The following is a 22,238-nucleotide window of genomic DNA, read 5'->3' as shown; positions in this document are numbered from 1 at the left end:
GAAAAATTTTCATTTCAATTCGTTTGAAAAAAGTTAAATTTTTAAATTTATATTTATTTTAAAAAATTTTCAATATAGTTTCAAATAATCTAAATTTTGTAAAATTGAATTAAAAATATGTGGTTTTCGAAATTATTTTTGGTGAAATTTCATTTCTCCTACCTTTAAATAATTGAGTTCTCACAGAACTTTTTCAAAAATTATTAAAAATAATTAATTTATCAAAGAATTTCAGTTAAAAATTCTAGAAAATAATTAAGTTGTGAATCTTGAAAATAATTTTGGAGAGAAATTGTTATAAATAATTGATTTGAAAAAGAATTGAATTCCCAATCTTGAAAATAATTTTGGAGAAGTTACAGTGGTAATTCTCGTAAATTATTAGATTTTAGAAGTTTTGAATTATGGAATTTTTGAAAATCTTAATTCTTATGGAAAAATAAATTATTATTTTTCCATAAAGTATTTAATAAAATAAAAGTATTTAAAATAAATAATAATAAATAATTAAAGTATTTAATCATTATTAAATGATTAAATACTTTTTCAAAAATTATTTTCGTTTTGAGTAATTTTGAAATTAGGAAATGTTCGCAAATAAATGTTTAAAAAACATTTTCTTGAGTATCTAATTATTTTTAGAGTGAATCAGATTATTCTTTAGGGTCTAGGAAAAAATCAAAATTTTCTCTGAAAAACAGTCAGGGGAAAGCAAAATTAAATTTTTGTGTCTATTTTAAAGTTTTAATATTAAAATTTTTTAAATAAAAATAATTATTCTGAAACTCGATTTTTTTAATTTTTGAATCTTGACTTTCGAATGTTGACCTTTTAATTTTCTCATTCCTTTCTTAAATTTTTACTTTAATTTTGTTAGAACTTGGTAAAAAAAACTTGATACAAAAAGTTTTTAGATTAAAAAAACATTTAACTGCAGATACTTTCACTTCGAGATAATTTTTTCTTTAAATTAACTACATTTTCAAGATAGTAAAATTAAAATTGTTCTTCACAGAAAAAAAATGTGTCACTTCACATTGTTTATGGGTAGGTACCCGGTAAGAAGGTGTGTATTAAAATGAATTAAAATGATATCACAAAAAGGACGAAAACGACATTGGTTTGGATTAAAATGATTGAGAATTCATAGCATATTTGTAATCAGTTTAATCCATTTCAATCCAAAAAAATTAAAATGTTAACAATGTTTATGTTCAAGAAAGGATTCAAATGATTTCACTTTTTAAAATTTCCAGAAAGCATTAAACTGTATTAAATTGATATCATTTTTCGTCATTTTAACAGATTTGAAATGTTAACAGGTATTCAACTGAATTTAAGTGTGTTCAAATAGATTACTGTGATTGGAATAAATTTATTGATGGACAAAAATGTCATTCGTTTAGATCAAAATGATTTCAAGAATTCAGCTATGCTTGTAATCATTTCAATCTATTTCAATACACTCGTTTTTACCGGGTATAAAGAAAAAAGAGATTTTTGCAGGGACCGTCACGGAAATCAAATTTTGATTTCGTTACGATATTCCAAAACAAAACGAAATTATTAATGTATTTTGATTTTGATTCGGTAACGAAACAAAATTTACTTCCTATTTTGATTCTGATACTGTAACGAAACGAAATTCACTTCCTATTTTGATTCTGATACTGTAACGAAACAAAATTCACTTCCTATTTTGATTCTGATACTGTAACGAAACAAAATTCACTTCCTATTTTGATTCTGATACTGTAACGAAACAAAATTCACTTCCTATTTTGATTCTGATACTGTAATACTGCAATTCGGTTTTCTTATAGAAACAGAAGTCGATTCGAATTCTACTTCAGATTCCGTATGTAAAAACGATATTATCTTTTGATATATTTGACATTTGCAACAAAATTTAGGTTCAATGAGACTTATACATGCGCAGTAGTATTTTATCAAAATTAAAACAAAAAAGAATTTTGATTTTGATATTGGAATCAAAACTAAGTAGAATGGAATTTTGATTTTGATATTGGAACCAAAACGAAATAGAGTGGAATTTTGATTCTGATATTGGAATGAGAACTAAATAGAGTGGAATTTTTATTTTGATACTGGAATTAGAACATAGACAACATTTATTTTTGATTCGGTTATCTGAATCAAAACTGAATACAGACTAATTTTGATTCTGATACCCATATCCGAATCAAAACAAAAGTATTTTTTAATTTTGTTTTGATTCCGTGACGGTCCCTGGATTTTTGTATTAATAATAATTACAGTCAATAATTTTGATCTCTGTGTAATCAGTTACGCGAATTATCGTAAATTGCAAATTGTTGCGCACACTTTAATTTTCAAAGTGTGGGAAGTAATAGGAATCGTTGCACGAAGCTATCAAAGTAGCAGAGTCGTTTTTCGTTGGAAAATATGCAGTGGGTTTTCATTTGAAAATCATAAATAAGACACTTAACTGTTTTGTCTTGCCATTGTTATATTTTCAATGGTACTTGAGTCAAATCAGTTTTCTAAATTGGATCGTTTGTTCTCTGATTTTCCCTTCCTGTTTCGCATTCTCTCATATTTATGACATGATAAATATTTTCTTTTGCATATTGATGTTGATGTGTTTACTAAAGTAAAATGGTAGTAAAAAAATATTTTCTTTTCAAATGGGGTTCAAATTTTGCTGAATGAAACGATTTTTTGTCTTTTCGACTTGCTTTGAATTTTAAATCTTTTTGAATTAGAATTTACTTTTTTAAATTTTCGGTTCTTCGAATTTTTCTAATCACCATTATGCATTTTATTAAAATTTCAATTTTTCAAAAAAAAAATTCTCGAATAAAATAATCACGCCTTGGATTTTATGACTTTTTTTTTTACTTTTTTCGACTATTTTCAAAACTTCTAAATACATATTGCAATATTACAACACAATACTACATTTTTGGTAAAAAATGCAACTTATTTAAATTTTTATAGTGTGCGTGGAAAATATAGTTAAGGGGTTACACCACCCTAAAAATTTTTCGGAACGGTGTACATGATTTCTCAAAAACTACTCAACCGATTCTCTTTAAATTTTGTACACAACTGCTCAATAACATTCTCTATGACGTGACGTAGCCGTTTTTAAAGAAAACATTTTTTGAGCAAATGGGAGCACTTAAAAAAAAGTCTAAAATTTTGGGAACAAAAATTTTTTTTAAAAATGTTTAACTTTTTTTTAAAAAATCATATCAAAAAAATCCTACGTCACGTCATAGAGAATGTTATTGAGCAGTTGTGTACAAAATTTAAAGAGAATTGGTTGAGTAGTTTTTGAGAAATCATGTACACCGTTCCGAAAAATGTAGTTTCGAAAAAACACCATATCTTCGCCATTTTTGGATATTTTTTCGGGGCGGTAGCGATACTACACATTTGAACTCTACATTGATGAACTGTACACGTTCGATTGTATACACTGAAAAAAATACATGAGACATTTTCAACTACATCCCCTTAGTAGAGTAAAAAGTAATAAAACGAACTACTTTTTTAGTTAGTCTGGCTACTTTTGATACTTATTTTAACTGTTTTATGTAGTTAAAAATTATTAATTAAATTAATGTAATTTTACAGTTAACTTTGTAACTGCAGGTATGTTATAGAAATGACTACAGAAAGTAGTAGATTCTACTACTTAAAGTAGTTCGATAGACTAATTTTGTAGTAGTTTTTACTTCTTCTAGGAGTTGAATTATTTTCCATGTAATTTATGTTATAGATTTTTATAGAAGATTATCAACTGTGAAAAGTTGTAAATGCAACTACTTTAAGTAGTAAAATTAACTACAGTTATCAGTTGAACTGTGTCAGGAATGCCTTTAAGTATTAAGCAAGTCATCGTAGCGGGCGAGCGTGGTTAGGTGGTTAGGTTATCGGTTTACGAATGTTAGGGTCGAGCGTTCAACTCCCGACGTTTAGAGATTTTTCTCCGTTAGGTATATAGACATTAAATAAATAAGGTATAGGTAAACAAAAGTGGGTAGGGGGAAATATAAAAAAATACAACTCGATAATATTTATAATAAATTATAAATAATTTTATTTTACCATTTTCAGTAGTTACTTTATTACTGAGTTATCTTAGTAACTTTAACTACATATCAGCAGTTGATTCTACTGCAAAACTGTCATTGGTTCCTATTTAACTAAGAAAAGTAGTTAATGCAACTGTATTATCACTTCATTCAACTACATATCTGATAATTAATGTAAGTTCAAAATTATCTTTGGGGACTTATTGAACTAAGGAAAGTAGTTAAAAAGTAGTCAAATCTACTAAGAATTTTTTTCAGTGTACTGTTGAATTGTATACAAGTATGTATTATAAATATTTATCATTAAACTGCATACATTTCAACTCTACACAAATAATTTTAAATAATTTTTTTTTTTTAATATGCTTGTTTGAATACAGTTAGATTCTACACTATTAAATTTGGTAAAATTGTATCAAAAATTGTACACAGTTTGATTCTATACAGTAGAATTATATACTGCAAAATATTATTTATTTGTTGAACTGCATACAGGTAAATTGTATACAAGATAAAATAGGATAAATTGTAAACAGTTGTATTTTACATAGAACTTTTTTGCATTATATTATTCTTAAACTGTATACATTTCAACTCTACACAAATAATTTTTAATAATTTTATTTTTTAATATGTTTGTTTGAATACAGTTAAATTCTACACTGCTCAATTTGATAAAATAATAACAAAAATTCTACACAGTTAGATTCTATACAGTAGAATAATATATAAAATTGTACTGTATAGAATCTAACGGTGTAGAATTTTTTGTTATTATTTTATCAAATTAAAGAGTGTAGAATCTAACTGTATGCAAAAAGACATATTAAAAAATAAAATTATTAAAAATTATTTGTGTAGAGTTGAAATGTATACAGTATACCTAAAAAAAATCCTTCTACTAAAAATCCCTGTATAAGATCTTGTACAAGAAAATGCACACGTTCAGCAGCTGAACTTGTACAAGTTCTAATAAGAACATGTACAATTTCTTGTACCAGGATTTGGAACAAGTTCTTGTATTAGAACTTGTACAAGAAAATGTACGAGTACTTGTACAAGAAAATAAACTTGTACAAGATCTTGTACATTTTCTTTAAACATTATTTTTAAGTTGTAAAAATTAAAAACATTAAAGGCTGCGCAGTAGTTTTTATAAGCTTTTAGAGCTGCGCAATAGTTTTTGGCTTGTCTAAAGTGGAGAGTCTTAATGCTTATAAGTTATTAAAATGCCAATTTAAAAAAAAAATTTATTTATTAATTTACTTGATCCAATTTTCTAAAAAAAAATTATTTATAAATATACTTGTGCAAGAACATGAACGTGTTCATGTACAAATACTTGTACTTGAACTTGTACAAGATCTTGTACATTTTCTTGTACAAGTTTATTTTCTTGTACAAGTACTCGTACATTTTCTTGTACAAGTTCTAATACAAGAACTTGTTCCAAATCCTGGTACAAGAAATTGTACATGTTCTTACCAGAACTTGTACAAGTTCAGCTGCTGAACGTGTGCATTTTCTTGTACAAGATCTTATACAGGGATTTTTAGTAGGGTAATAATAATATTATACAAAGAATTTCTGTGTACACTACAACTGAATACAATTGATCGTATTTATTCTTGTATACAATTTACCTGTATGCAGTTCAACGAATAAAATAATATTTTGCAGTATATAATTCTACTGTATAGAATCAAACTGTGTACAATTTTTTGATACAATTTTACCAAATTTAATAGTGTAGAATCTAACTGTATTCAAACAAGCATATTAAAAAAATAAAATTATTTAAAATTATTTGTGTAGAGTTGAAATGTATGCAGTTTAATGATAAATATTTATAATACATATTTGTATACAATTCAACAGTATACAATCGAACGTGTACAGTTCATCAATGTAGAGTTCAAATGTGTAGTATCGCTACCGCCCCATTTTTTCATTTTTCAAAATTTTTTTTAGAGTTAAATATATGGATTTTTATACTGTAATTAGTAACAAGTTGTATTTTTAGTAGTTTTGTCAAAATTTATTTTTAAAATTTTCAGGCCTTCAGGGTGGTGTAACCCCTTAAATCTTTCAAAAGTTATTTCTGAATAATGTTTTTTCTAATAATTAAATTTTTAAAATATTTATATATAATTAAAAAATTTTTTAATAATTGAAATTTTGTAAAATTTTATTAAAACTAATTGATTTTATTTAAGTAGGTATTTTATTAAAATTTTTGATAGGAGAGACGGCCCTAAGGTGGTCACCCATCTTTTGAACGACTGTAGATTTCAAATGGAATTACATATAAAGGTCAATAATACGGCGTTTGAAACTTTATCTTATTACCTAACTTCCTATCATAAAGTTTTTTTCATTTCATTAATAAAAAAAAAGTTATGGCACTTTTTAAAAAAAGTTGAAAATTCGACTTTTAAAAAAGTGGCCCCAAGGTGGTCACCATACAAAAATTCACTAAAAAAGTTTTAAAAAAATGTAAAAAACGTATTATTAAGTTGTTTATTTAATATTAATTGCTTTTTAGAATCACAGAAACATATTACATATTTTTTTTGCACTTTGCCCTTTCGTCAAAAATGATACTTTTTGTGTATGTATTAGACAGGTAAAATTTTGAAAATAATTCTATTTCATTATTATTCATCATAAAACTTAAAAATTGATAAAATTTACATTCACAGTGATAAATGTTGATAGATATAGCGTATAAACACATTTTCATAAAAAATCAAAAGCGACCACCTTGGGGCCAAGACACAATTTTTTAAACGCCCTCTGAGCAAAAGGATATCCCAGGGATATCCTAGAGATATCTCACGGGATATTGGGATATCCCATGGACATCCCTGGGATATTTGTGACATCTCAGAGATATCTCTGGGATTTCCAAATTTCCATCCCATGGGAGACTCGCGCGGGATATCCTAATATTCTCCACACGGGATATGCCACGTGAGAAATAGTAATATGTTGAAAAATAATTAGAGCTTTAAAAAGTTGAGAAACCATTATTAAATTATAACCAGAATGAGAAAAAAAGTATTTCAAAAATAAAAGATTATTTGACTAATATCAAAGTTATTTTTTTGTGATTTAATAAACGATTAGTTGAATTCAATAAAATGTCTTTTTAACGCTAAACATTTATTGTGTGTGGGTTTAAACACTAATTTTGGTCAATTCATTTTGTCTATTACTGATAAATATTTATTGGTTAAAGATATTTACAAGAAACTAAAAAAATGTGAAAGTTAAACATATTAAACAGCAACACTTATAATCACACAGTGCAAAACACACCCCTATATTAAAGAACCAGTTGAGACTAGTAGAAATTGAACATGGATCTACTGGTGTCAACTTGCTTTCCAAATTGAAAAACTTTTCCGTGTAGCAATTCTACTGGTTTTAACTTGGAAATCCTATTTATGTAACTGAAACGGATATCCAAGATAAAATTGAAATGGTTCTATCTTGGATTGTCCTCTTAAATTTTTCTTTCGACTTGCTTCAACATGGATTTCCAATCTTATCATTTCTACTTGTATTTCCAAGTTCGCACGTACTACAAGTATCAGCTTGCATTTCCAAATACAAAAATTAAGTTCAAGTATCTACTTGGTTCAATTTGGATTCTCCAATAGTGCATTCTATTTGGCATACCAAACTAAAAATCAACAAGCTTGAGTTTGGAATTTCCAACTCTAAATTTTTATGTTACAGTGAAGGATTAATGTCATCTTGGTTTAATTTCAATCGGGGATACATTCTATTTGGAATTTCAAGTTCAAATTTAAAGAGTTTGATTAATCGCTAATTGGAATTCATAAAATTGTCATTTTCGCCAATTGTTATTTTATACATTGTTATTTTTACAAAGAATTATTATTACAAATTTACATTTTTACAAATATTTATTTTAGTTAACTGTTATTTTGCAAATTTTATTTTTGCAAACTTGCATTCTTCGCAATTGACAGTTTTACAAATTGGTAGATACTTTTGCTAATTGTTATTTTTTGCGAAACTGGCTTTGTTGTGAATCATTATTTCTGCTTAATTGTTGTTTTGCAAATTTTATTTTTGCGAATTTGCATTTCTCGAATTGATATTTTTATGAATTTATTACTATTGCTATTTGTAATTTTGTGAATTTTGTAATTTTATAAAAATCTGTAGTTCACAATCAATGGAATTTTTTTTAACACAGTTGAGTCATTTTGCGAATTTTAATTTTTACGAATTTTCTGTTTTTTATTTCGCTTAATGTTATTTTTTGCAAATTTTTGCAAAAAATTACAACGCGGTCAAATGACATTTGAGCAGAAACTTATTAAATATTTAATTAATATTTTTAACATAATAGCATATATTGCAAATCTATATAAATATTTTAAATTCTGCTTGTATTTTTATAGGTACTTACAAAAATTATAATATTTTACATAAACTTGCGTTTTTCAAAGTTGCAGCTTATACAGTACGAAAACCTAGCACGTCAGTCATATCCCATGAGTGGGAGTGAGACAGACTTATGCGATTCCCATACTTTCCTATGACTGACGGATAGCTTTTCTTACTGTATAGACAGGTCGAAAAATATTTCTCACGTCGATTCGATAGCCGTGGTCGTTAAGCGTTTAGATAGATAGGTCATAGGTGCGGGGTTCGATTCCCATAGGGTACAAGTTTTAATTTAATTCTTCCAGTTTAATGAAAATGTTTGTATGTTTGGAGTGTGCTAAGAATATGAAGTTATTAATGGTCATAAGAATGTTTTATTATTTTTTCCACAAATTTTTTTTTTCAAAACTATCTGTTTAATTGTAACCACCTTGGATTTCCAATTATGAATCGATATCCAAGTTGAAACAAGATCATATTGTACAATGTAACCTACTTGGAATTTCCGGTTGACTGTAATGTTCAAACTGAAACCAGTTCATTTTGAACTTGACATTCCGAATTCAAACCAACTGAAAATACATATCTACTGGTTTGAAATTGGAACTTACGTGACAATAACCAACTCAAAGCAAGTAGGCTCCTGATTCTACCCGGTTCTACTGGTTCTTTAATATAGGGACGCTTCTGATCTAAAGACGCGACGCCATAATCGCCATGACACTCAACAGCTGGGAAGGTCAACGCATGCGCGTGTAAGAATATATGAGTACCTTCTTGGTACATACCAAGAAGGCTATCTATGGGAGCGTTCACAAATTACGTAACGCTAATTTTTGAAAATTTTGACCCCCCCCCCTCCCCCCATGTAACACCCCAGGCGGAAAAGTCGGACGAACGTCGGAGTTTACAACCGGCTGGGATCCGCGCCCGTACAGACCGCAAGTACCGACGGTCTGTACCGATTCGGATCTGAAAAAGCAACCGGCGCGGTACAGATTATGCTCCGACTGTCGGATCCGTCTTCCCACTATTGTCAGTACTGGCTCGGTACTGGATTTCTTCCGCCGGCGGATCTTATTCTTCTGCAGCGTCGGAAGAATGACGGATATGTTGAGTCTGTACTGGCTCGGTACTGGGGCGGATCCGACTGCGGATCTCGTCATTTATTGTCACATTATAAATTAAATAATTATTACAAGTAATTGCATTATTTTAGAAAATAATTATTAATAAATGAATCTAATCAATATATTAAGTAATTATTTATTGAGACTTTTTTAAAAATTAAATAATTAGAAAAATTCGTTATTAATTAATATTAGGGTAGAGTGGGGTAAAAAAGCCACATTTTTACTTTTGATGCTGTAAAATCTGTATTTAAAATTTTTTTCTCAAATTTCCAATTGTTATTGAAAGTTTAGTTATTAAGCTTGAAAATTCTTGACGGAAATATTTTTTATCTCATGAAAGGACTAAGTTATAAGAGTTTTACGAAAGCACTGCAAGTGGCTTTTCTGCACCACCTGGTGGGGTGAAAAAGCCACCCTACGATTTTAGCAAAACACGTTATCAATTTATGTATTTTTATATTTTTCCTTTATTTATATGACAAATAGTCTTATTTGAAAAATATTTTAATAATTATGAAAGAGTTTTTAGCAAGCAAAATTGAAAATTATATTAAGTTTACCTGTTTTCGATTTGCACTGCCAATTTTTCGTACCTTTTTTAGAAGTTCTCTTTAAGTTTTACCACAGATAACATATTTCGTTGCAACCGTTTATTCATTGTTTATTTTTTAAATGCACTTTGAACTACTTTTTCGTCGTGTTTAATTTATTTTATTAAATAAACACGAGAAATTTTGTAAAATAAGAAGGTTAGTTTAAGGTATTAGTCGCGTAAAATGGTTTTCGTCAGATTTTTTTCAAATTTTGCATACTTATTCCTGAAGTATTTATCTACAGAATGAGACCAATTTCATTAATTTTGACCGTTTCAAAGCTTCAAAAAATGAATTCAAAGTTCATACATTTTGCATGGAGGAAGCACCCAATGCATGTATTAATTTTGTTTAATAATTATTTATATGATAACTAATCGTCAGATTTTGAAATAAAACTACCAAAGTATTCTATTAGATGAAACAAATGAATAGAAAAAACATGACATTTGTTGACCGCACCAAACTATAAATATATTGACAGAAAGTTAAAAAAATAACTAAATTATATGAATTTTCATACGAACGAATAGAGTGGGGAGTTAAACTATCTCTCTCACTCTCACTGCCCCACTCTAGTAAGCGGCCCGGTAAATTTTTAGCCAGAGCCAGCAGCGCGACTAATACCTTAAATAGAAAACAAGTGAATTTCACAAAATATTCAATGGATTTTTTGCCCTGGCTTTTTTGCACCCAAGACCAGTTATTAAAAAATTGGACAAGTGCGAGTTGTACTCGCACTGCAATGGCGGGTTCCGCACACAAATATTAAAACAATACTTGCAACATTGATCGGTAATTGGTAGAATTAAAATAAACAATTATAAAAATATATTAAAATCATTTGATAAAAAAAATAACTAAAAAAATTAAAGTATTGTATATATGGGTGATTCTCCTGAAAGGGACCACTTCACGTGTCTCCAACATGAGGTTCATTATTTAAATTAATTTTTCATTAATATTTTATCAAGTTTAAATTTTTTGAAAAATTTATTTATAATCTACGAAGATTTATCTATCTTTATATAATCTTCTATTGCTTATATTTAAATTTCTTCCTATTTAAAAAACATATTTAATTTTGTCATCGAATTTTGGTTAAACAGAATGTATATTTTATAATTATATTTTAACGTATTTAAACAATTTCAACATATTTATGATATATATCAAATTAAAGTTTAGAATATAAGGATTATTTTTTACTTACATTTGTTTAAAATAAGGTAAAAAAAGTTATTTAAATTATTAATTAAAATAGTATTATCAATGAGAGTAAAAATTAAATTCATCTCCGAAGCCTCATTTTCTATATAATAACATCATATTTTTTAACGTTTTAAACATAATATGTAATCGATGTGAAAATATTTGATGATTAAAACTAAAAATATTTTTTAAAAAATTGTAATATTTTTAAAATTAGAAAAAATGAGAATTTTTTCATTAAATTATCAATTCATCTCCGAAGCCTTTTTTATATTTGATAGGCGTTTTCTTTTGTTTTTAATTTTTTAATCATTGTTTTGAAATATTTAACCCTCAAATTAAATTATTAATTTAATAAAAATAAAATATACAAGCAAAAAGTGCAATAAATTAAAACATAACAATTTATTATTTAAAAAAAATATTCCTACCGAGTTTTTTTTACAAAATAATTAATTTAAAAGTTATAATTAATTATACTTAACCTCTAGAACACATGATAGTAAAATGTTCCTGGAGGTCTTATTTCTGAAAATTAATTTTGCGCAACTTATATTTTTATCTTTAAACATTTTCTAAACTTATTTATGAAAGAAAAGTAAGAAAAAAAGAATAATTTGATTTTTTGGAAATTCAACCAAAAAAGGGTCCCTTTCAGGAGAATCACCCATATCTAATATTGTAAACAATAATAAGCAGAGGAACTATAATAAATTTTGAAAATTTTGTTCCTCTGCTTATTATTGTTTACAATATTAGATATATACAATACTTTAATTTTTTTAGTTATTTTTTTTATAAAATGATTTTAATATATTTTTATAATTGTTTATTTTAATTCTACCAATTACCGATCAATGTTGCAAGTATTGTTTTAATATTTGTGTGCGGAACCCGCCATTGCAGTGCGAGTACAACTCGCACTTGTCCAATTTTTTTTTATTTTTAGTTAAGAAATTAAAGTCAGAAAACAATCTCTCATTTATTCTCTTCAAATTTCACTCTCTTCCTTAAAATATTTAATGCCACGTGTTTAAACTAAAAAAAATTAAAAAAATTTTTTTTTTGATTTTTTTTCAAAAAGTTTCTTAAATAAATTTTTTGTCGTCAGACTGTAATAATACACTAGGATACCAATTTTCAGCTCATTAGGTAAAATAATGTAAAAGTTAGGAAAAAAAATTTTTTTTTTAAAAATTTTTTAGTTTTTCCTTGACAACGCTATGGCCATCATTACATATCAAGTTCTCTATATTTTTCCTGTAATATTCGAGTAAAAATACACCAGCATGCAAAATTTCAGCTCTCCATGTCGAATAGTTTAGAAGTTAAGGGGGGGGAATGGTCACTTTTTATGCATTTTTGGCCAAAAATCTTGTTATTTCCTTGACAACGCTATGCCCATCACGTCCAATCACATTCGCTATATTTTTCCTGTAATCTACGAGTGAAAATACATATCTGGACCAAATTTGAGCTCTTTAGGTCAAATAGTTTAGCCGCTAGAGGGGGGGGACACGATTTGGCTACGGACAACAGAGTCTCACCAATAGGGTTCCGCCGATACACCGTAGGTGTACGGAACCCTAAAAAAGCAAAAATAAATTGTTAATTCAGTTCAATTTCTAAAAATTAACATTGTATACGTTTTCGGTATACTTTTCTCCTTATGTACAAACATTTACTTTTACTATTCGTTCACTTAATCAGATTGTAATATGTTTGAAAAGTTCACCAAAATGTTTTCAAAAAAGCAACAAAAAATTAAAATTACAATAAAAACAATATTAATGTAGGTACAACATTCAAATTAGATTCAAAAGTTGCGTATTACCTAATAGTATTTATATTCTAAACAGCTGATAAATCGGCTTAATAGTTTTTAAATAAAACTCAAATGGCTTTTTTACACCATGGCTTTTTTACCCCACTCTACCCTATATATTATTAATTAATAATATCTCAATAATAATTGAATAATTGTTTCTCAATATAATAATATTGAAGGTAATGATATTAATAATTTTAATTAATATCTTAATAATAATAAATTTATTGTTATTGATAAACAAATGACAAGTTTATTATTAATTAATATTAATATTGATAATTTATTATTAATTCTCAACAATATTAATGTTAATTAATAATATCTTAATAATAATAAATTTATTATTATTGAGATGTTAATTAAAATTATTAATATTATTACGTTCAATATTATTATATTGAAAAACAATTATTCAATATAATATGTATTATATAATAATAAAAATATAACAAGTTTCTTTTTTAACGAAATATTGAAATAGTCCTAAATATACATTCAATAAAGTATTGAAAATATAGCGGTATCATTGACGCGTAGTAATTCTGCAAGTTTTATTTGAGCTAGTGACACTTGAGAGTATTTAAGATTTGAGAGTCCCATGCGAGCGTAGCATAGTGGTTAGCGTGCGAGATTTCGGTGCGTAAATATTCGGTTAGGCGTAGGTTCGTACCCCCCAAGCGTTAGGATTTTTCAAATGTGTATGTAATAAAAAATTGCGTTTAAGTGTATAAAAAAATGTGTAAAGTGAACTGTCAATGAATTGTCATTAGTATTTATCTTTTGCAATTAATTATTATTTTTTTTATTGATATTTGTTGAAATTATCATTTGGATCCGATCCGGTTGTCAGTTGGTAGAATGCCAGCGCTCGGCTGGCTATTAAATGAAAAATCCACGGTCGGTAGAGTGCCAGGTCCCAGCCGGTTGAATTATACACGGAACGGCTTCTCCCGGCCGGTCAGCGGGCGGTAGAATGCCAGTTCCGAGCCGGTTGCCAGCGCGCTCCTGGCCTAGTCACTATTCGGTAGAATGCCCGTTCACATTCGGTTGGCAGGCGGTTCCGAGCCAGTACAGTTACACCAGCGTCAGTACGGGCTAGGATCCGCGCCGGTTGGAAATTTCCGCCTGGGACACTGTTACATACATTAGCGCCATTTTTTCTGCTGTACATAACAAATAGCTAGACCCCCCCCTCCCCTTTATAATGTTACGTAATTTGTGAACGCTCCCTATCCTTTCCAAGGGCAGTCTACACGGAGAGAAAGTTGAATAGTCAAAGACAGTGCACACTATAGAACTGTGGAATATAGTGAAATTTCACTATGATTTGCAGTGCCATCTTTGAACAAGAGAATGTATTCACCTTGATATACAGTGATTTCTGTTTCACTGAAAAAGTCAGTGTCATCATTTTAATGCTTAATGCTTCCATATAGTTTTTAGGTGGACAACATTTAAATTTATTGTTATATTTAGCAAGATATTTTTCGATGATTAAATTGGAAAAAATATTTATTTAATTCAAATAATTATTATTTGGGTCTAATAAATATTTATTTCCTTCCAATAACTTGAATAATTTTAATTATATTTATTTCATTCAAATAAATAGGTATTTGATATAAATGCAAATTATTTTTCTCAATTAATTTTAGGTAATTTTATGTTAATAATATTTTATAAATAATATATATGGTTAGCATTAAGTCCTTATAGAATGTAGAGTCAATAATACAAAATTTGAATTTTATTATTAATTTTGTTTTATTCATCTCGAAAAATAATTATGAGTTTTAAAAATATTGAAACATTTGTATAAAGTAATTTCAAGAGTTTATTTACATAAGAATTAACCGTTTTTGTACATTTATAAAATGTGTCTTGTAAACACATAAGAAATTTTGTTTTTTAAATAGATTAAACAAGGAGTTCTTAATGCAATCGAATCGTATTGAATTATTTTCTGTTTATTCTCATCTTCTAAAACACTAAACGCGAAAAAATGATCATTGAATCCAACTATACGAAGAGGGATAAATTTGAAGAAGATTGAGTTGTCCACTAAATAAATTCTCTGGATTTGTCCAAAAATAGGTCCATTGTCTGTTATGCTTGCAACGATAACAGTTCCACACTTGTAAGTTACGTCATTGATTGTAACATTATTTAATGTTTTTCGAGTATTTGATAACGGAAAATAAAAATGAACAACCGAGTCATTTTGTACCTCTGCACCATACGTAACATACAAATTTCTATATTTCGATAACATGAAATGAGTCAGACTTAATTGCTTTCTAATTCCAACAGATAATAAAATGTTTTTGTTCGAAGCAATGGCATTTAAAATTGTTTTTATTTCTCTGTGTTTGGATTCAAAACGCATTGACGATGTCTTGATAAGTGGTCCATTTTGTAATATTAGTCGTTTATAATGGAGCATAAAGTGAAATTTTGGTTTTAATTTTCCAAATAATTTAACGTACAATGCGTGATGCTCTTCAATCAAAATTTCCAACTGAAGAAGATGAGAATGACTAATCTTTTCTTGTCAATACTGTGAACTAAAAAAATATACTTTTTGAAAATATGACAAAAGAAACAAAAACATATCAAATTAAAATTTGTGTATATATATATATATTATATAAAAAGCCAAATAACCATTATATTTAATATAAAAATATTAAATAACTGAAATCTCCCATGTCTCCAAAATTTAAATAGCTACATGATTTATATTTACAAACAAAATTTAGGTATATTTCAAATCAAAAATCAGTGAGAAATTATCAAAACGTAGAGTAAACAGGTAGAAAAAAAGTCAAGTTGAAAAGCTTATGCATGTTAAAATTAATTTACGTAAAAATAATAAGGGTGAAAATTATATTATAATATATTATACATTAATTATATAATATATTTAAAAAAAAATGTGGGCATTTCAGGTCTTTACTCACAAATCATACCATTATCGAAATATTATATACAATTTTATTCACTATAAATTATTTTCAAGGTGACTTTTATACTTACATCGGAATACTTGTTGAAGCATTGGAAAATTCCAATTTCTTAAATTTTCTTTTACGTAATCGTCCATATTATTTAATAAAAACACTTTATAGACACAAGATAACAAATTTCAATACACGCAATAAAAACAGGAACGAGAAAAACTTTAGATTTTATTTATTATACAAAATAAAAAATCTATTCATTCGAACAACTCTATCTCAAATCACTGTCAACAGAAAAATCTATGTATACTTCGAAAAACGATATGATCGACATAGTATATTTAATTGTAGAAGTACATTCAAATTTTCTATGACGGACAGTGTCAGAAATAGTGGCGCCACTAACGAAATCAGTGACAGTCATCGACATTTCAGATTCCTACTTGTTCATGAAAATATAATAAGAGTTCATCGTATTTTAATGTGATGACACTGTGTTTGACAGGTAAACTTTCTCTCCGTGTACTTTTCGCCGCCAACTCACTCCCATATACCTGCTCGGCGTCGAAATCTCGCTCCCGGACCCTTCCCCCACTTTACCTTCTTTCCGGGCACCGTCAGTCAGACATACATGGTATGAACTACTTCTCCCCCCCCCCACAAAGATGCAGTCAAATTTCATTGACGCCCTTCCCCTGTAATTTTATTCTTAGATTTGGAAGGAAAATTCCCGTAGAAATCGCAATTATCTTTATAAATAACAAAATTCTTCTCCAAAGTTCAATTATTTTAATAAATGTTAAAAAAATTCTTGTCCTAATTTCAATTATATTCAATAATAACATTTTTTTAAGGAATTAAAAAAAATGTAGCACTTCTGCTGCTCGCCGCGGAGGTCTACAAAAAACTTAGCACCGTTCACTCATAAAGGGTATAAATAACCCTTTAAGTAAAACTATTCAAAAGTGTAATTCATATTAAAAAGAATGATTGATTGTCTAAAATTGTATTAAAAATAATATAATAGAAATCCTGTGTAGAATTTTCTTATTTAAAAATAATCGAATTTACGTAAAGAACTGAATACTAGCGGAGGGGAGAGTAGAAAATTTGACTGCATCTTTGTGGGGGGAGAAGTAGTTCATACCATGTATGTCTTTACGTCTGACTGTACAATATATATATATATATATATATATCCGTCAGTCATAGGAAAGTATGGGAATCGCATTAGTCTGTCTCACTCCCACTCATGGGATATGACTGACGTGGTAGGTTTTCGTATATATATATATATGTACTAGGGGGGCTTCGTCCCCCTGCGCGCCAACCCCCTATCTCTATTTTTATATTTATTTTAATATTTATAAATTTAAAGTAATTTTTTCTTAATATGAATGCATCTTAATAAATTACATACAATACATATATGACAACATACACATAGATTTTGACGCAATGTAACAATCGTTATGGACCTTTTTTATCTATATGTCAAAAATTAAATTAAACTTTGACATATATTTTGACCCATTTTAACCTGTAGGTTAAAAAGACGTTAAATTTTAAATAGATTTTGACGTATCATAGATACGTTTGTTGTCCTTTATTGTCCCTTTTTAAGTTGTAGTTAAATAAAAGTCAAATTACACATAGATTATGACGTAACTAAATAACAGAGTAAAAATAAAACGTCAAAATTAGGTCAAAATGATAGGTGTAAGAGCAAACACAATTTTAAAATTACCTTACTTTGTTAGGTCAGATACCAAACTTCACCTCATCATTAAGTCTGCGCGCGTAAATTGTTTGACAAATTTTGACCTCTAGGTCAAAACTGCCTTCAAACTTGATCTAAATTTTAGCGGGAATTCTTTGTCAAATTTTGATGCGTAGGTCAAAAATGCCCTCAAAATTGACCTAAATTTTGAGGGTAGCGGGAATTGTTTGTCAAATGTTGACGTCTAGGTCAAAACTGCCCTTAAAATTGACCTAAATTATTAGGGTAGCGGGAATTCTTTGTCAAATTTTGATGAGTAGGTCACAACTACCCTTTAACAATTACATGAGAAAGTAATTTCTCATTCCAATTTTTTATACTCTTATTCCCTCTTAGACTATATAAACAGTCTTGTTTAAGCTGACGAATGGGATAACTTGTGTTGAGTCCCAAACTGTTCAGCTATGAAACTTCTAATACTATAGTGTGTACCTGTCACATATTATTCTATAAAGGACTGCATAAATCATTTTTCCATTTTTCTCCGTGTTCTTTTACTTGAAGCATTTCTATATTCTCATGTTTCAAAATTATTAATTTCTTGCGAGAATGTTATATTTTCTGGAATGAAATATTTTATTTATTCAATTCAATTAAGTGTAAGATCTTGAATTAAATCATTCTTTTGTTTCCTTTAAAAAAGTTTTTACTTAATTCAACGCTCATATAATCCTGATTCAAGAAAATACGAAGGTTAATATAAGTAAATATTTGTTTCAAGTTGATTAAAAATTATATTCAATTAATCCCATATTTATTTGAAGAAAGAAATTTATTTTCTTGTGTCAAGTAATTATTAGCATTGAACAGAATTCTTGAATTAACAATTTAGTATTTGGCAGAACTCAATATGTAATTATTTCAACCAAATATTTTACTTTTCCGAAGTACCAAAAAGTATTGAATCTAGAATATCATGTTCTTAAGCGAAATAATAAAGTATTGTCTGGAGAATTCATGTTTCTTGAATCGAATCATTTTATTTATTTGCTTTGAAACTTTTTTTTACTTAACACAATGCCGGTGTTCTTGATCCAAGAAAATATTTTTCTTCAAATGTATATGCAACTTAAATATCAGTTTTTGAAAACTGTCCATTGAGGCTAGGATGGCATAGTGGTAGCGTGACGGCTTCTGGTGCGTGCAACCCGAGTTCAATTCCTCCGACCGTGGAAAATTTTCTTTCAAGGTATATTTGTTGTATTTGTGTTAAGTAATAATTAAATGTAAATATATATGTAAAATAACAATTATTTAATTATTTAAATAAAAAATATAAATGTTAATTAATTAAATAATAAAAATGTTTGACCTAAGTATTAGAAAAGATGGGATGGGGGTAAGGGGGGGGGTAATTTAAGTAAATACTTTACTTGTATTGAGAAAGTATTTTTTTGATTGAAATCTATAAATTTTCTCAAATCAAGAAAATATTTTCTTGGACAGAGAACATACTTTCTTGATTTGATACATAAATGATTTTGAATTAATATATTCTGCATTTCTTACATGCTACTTAACTTCTTCGTCGAATTCCATATTTTCTTGGATCAAGAATATCTGTTCTTCTCACAAAATAAATGTTTTCTTCATTTAAATCTTGAATTACTTGAACGAATGTTACAAAAAATTGAATGAATCAAATCGTTGTACTGATAGTTGAACAGGCGTGCATATGTGAACCTAATGCTACACACTTATATAAAAATAATTTGAATTTTTTTATGTCATAATATTATTTTCAATTCAACGGAATTATATGTATGAAAAGAATTTTTTGTCAAATGTTATAAATAATAATTAAAAATTTTTTGTTAAAAAAATTTTCTCTTTTATTTTTAAAAATATTGTATTTTGAAAAAATATAAAATCATTTTTGGATTCAGCGTAAAAAAATACATCAAATTAAAAAAAGAATGATTAAAATCGGTAAATAATTAACGAAGTTATGACAATTTTTGCAAATTTGAACGGCTGAATTGAGTTGTGGCGGCGTGAATCACGCTCCTCCGAGTACCCCCACTCCGACGTTTAGAGGTTGAAAAAAGGATATATTTACTTTTACTTGATGTAAATGAAAAATAAATGCACAAAACCTTATGTTCAATTTTTTTTCGTAAAATACATGTATTGAACTATAAGTGGCACAATTTTCAATTAAAAATATTAATTATTATCTAGTCAGGAATTTTTTGAAAAATAAAAACTAACTCTCCCCCCCTTGAAACTAGGTTGGATTTTTTTTTTGAAAAAGTTTTGTAAAAACAAATAAAATTAAATGCCGTTTACACTAAATTGATAAAGTTAAAATTGACTGAGTTATTCCATTTGTTTATGTAAAAAAAACATACCCTTTTTTGAAGTCCATTATTATGCACTTAGATAAAAAAAATCAATTGGCCATTTAAGTAGGATGAAAGTTTGACTTCTTAAGTGTACTTTCCAAAAAAAAAAAATCGAAATTCGATGGACCAAAAGTGGGGAAATTCCGTTGAAAAATTACATGTTTTTAGTTAACAAATGGAATTATGCATAAACTATTTCTCCGATCTAGTTAATTTTTTTGGGATTTATTCAGCTACGCAAGGAGAACATTCCTGGTAAGTTATGAACAAATTCGATAATTATTAACAATGTTATTAAACAATTAAAGAAGTGCTATTTTTAATGGTTTAAATTCATTTGCAACTAAACTAATTAACCTTTTTTAACGTATGACCCATCATTTGAAAGGTATTTCCAAGCTCTATAACTTTCAATAACAACGTTTTCCCCTAAAACTTAACCGGAAGCAACGAGCATCGAAAAACCATGTTTTCCAAACTTTGGCGATTGTTTACACTGTTTTTCGCACCCGGAAATCGAGAGCAAACTGTGGGGCTCTTATAAGGAGCCCCCAAACTACCAGAAACCGTTTAGACTTTGCTGTTTGTATTTTTGTGCACTTTTTGTCTTCATTGACTGGCCTAACTGGCTATTAGGCCACGCCCAGAGCCTGGGCCGACCAATCACATTGCAGAAAACTTTTACCGAAATCGCATAGGTCTCTTGCAATCGTAGTATGAAGAACTTTCATGCTAAAAAGCCCAGATATTTCTCTTCGTGTTGAAAGTAAATATTTTAATGAAAAAAAACATTCTAATTAATAATAATTTTCGTGAAACTCTGATACAATGAAAATATCCTATGGCCGGTTTGCCCCACAGGCCCATTTTGAGAATAAATATTTGTCAAACAGAAACGCTTTGCAAATTTATCAAAGTTTTTGGTGGTAAATATTCTTGAGGTTTGTACAGTAGTGTTCAATGAAGCCTTCCTCGGATGATCGTGTTGCACTCATATACATACTCCCATGAGTGCAACACGATCATCCGAGAAAGGTTTCATTGAACACTACTGTACGTTCAAAACCTAAGACCTAATATTTGGAAATATTACACGATTTCCTCAGAATTTCCTTAAGAACAAGTTCGTAAAAGTACTAAAAAAACTAAAAAAAATACGTTTGCCCCCAGCGTTGCACAAACAAAAGTAAAAAATGTCAAATTGGAAAAATAAGGTATACTACACATGGTTGTTTCAAATTTCTAAACAACACTTTTGACAATTGAGCCCCTGGATTCTATAACGGCCGCTGCGCGCGGTCTGGAAGGGATAATACCAGTCAGGTAGCAGTGAACGGCCCACACTGAGAGAAATGGATAGTCAGATTTTGATGTTAAAAAGATGATGTTACACGATACTATCATTATGCTACTGCGCGGATCCTCGCCTGTACCGACGCCGGAGTAGTGGTACTGGCTGGGAACCGCCTGCCTACCGCCCGAGAACTGGTACACGGAAAAAAAAAGTTCACGAATTCTTGAAAATCAACAAACACAGTTCGTCAAAATTTCATCAACTTCTTCACTAGAAACATAGTACTGTTTTCGAACTTTTCGTCAACGTTAACGAAAAATTCGTGAACTTTTAAAAAATGCTAAAAACAAGAAAAAATAATTTCCAGACACTACTTTTTTATAGTATTTCACTTTATTTGATAACTTGACGCCTATTACGCATCCAACTACACAGAATACACAATTTTATCGCCATTAAAATTCGTAATTCGCTTCACGGGATTCGAACCTAGTACCTATACCCTATAACATAATATTTCTAACAACTAACCGCCACGGCTAAATCTAGATACACTGTCCTTCGACAAACGAAACGATTA

At 28.4% G+C, this 22,238-nt stretch overlaps 1 protein-coding gene and 1 long non-coding RNA gene across 3 annotated transcripts in view; one reads left to right on the top strand and one right to left on the bottom strand.

Annotated features, from left to right (window-relative positions):
- The window catches only part of LOC122500448 (epidermal growth factor receptor kinase substrate 8-like), a 149,347-nt gene that overhangs the window by 40,636 nt on the left and 86,473 nt on the right, over window positions 1–22,238 (top strand). The gene's annotated exons all lie outside the window — the stretch shown is intronic.
- On the bottom strand, window positions 15,615–16,890 carry LOC122500457. The gene is made up of 2 exons (XR_006301480.1): window positions 16,316–16,890; window positions 15,615–15,843 (listed from the first exon to the last, which is right to left on the bottom strand). It is a non-coding gene; the product is annotated as an uncharacterized LOC122500457 (long non-coding RNA).

The sequence above is a fragment of the Leptopilina heterotoma genome, unplaced genomic scaffold, assembly GCF_015476425.1.
Source record: "Leptopilina heterotoma isolate Lh14 unplaced genomic scaffold, ASM1547642v1 Lhet_186, whole genome shotgun sequence".
Taxonomy (NCBI): Eukaryota; Metazoa; Arthropoda; class Insecta; order Hymenoptera; family Figitidae; genus Leptopilina; species Leptopilina heterotoma.
The sequence above is the reverse complement of the archived record's forward strand: the minus strand, read 5'-3'. Positions and strand labels throughout refer to the sequence as shown.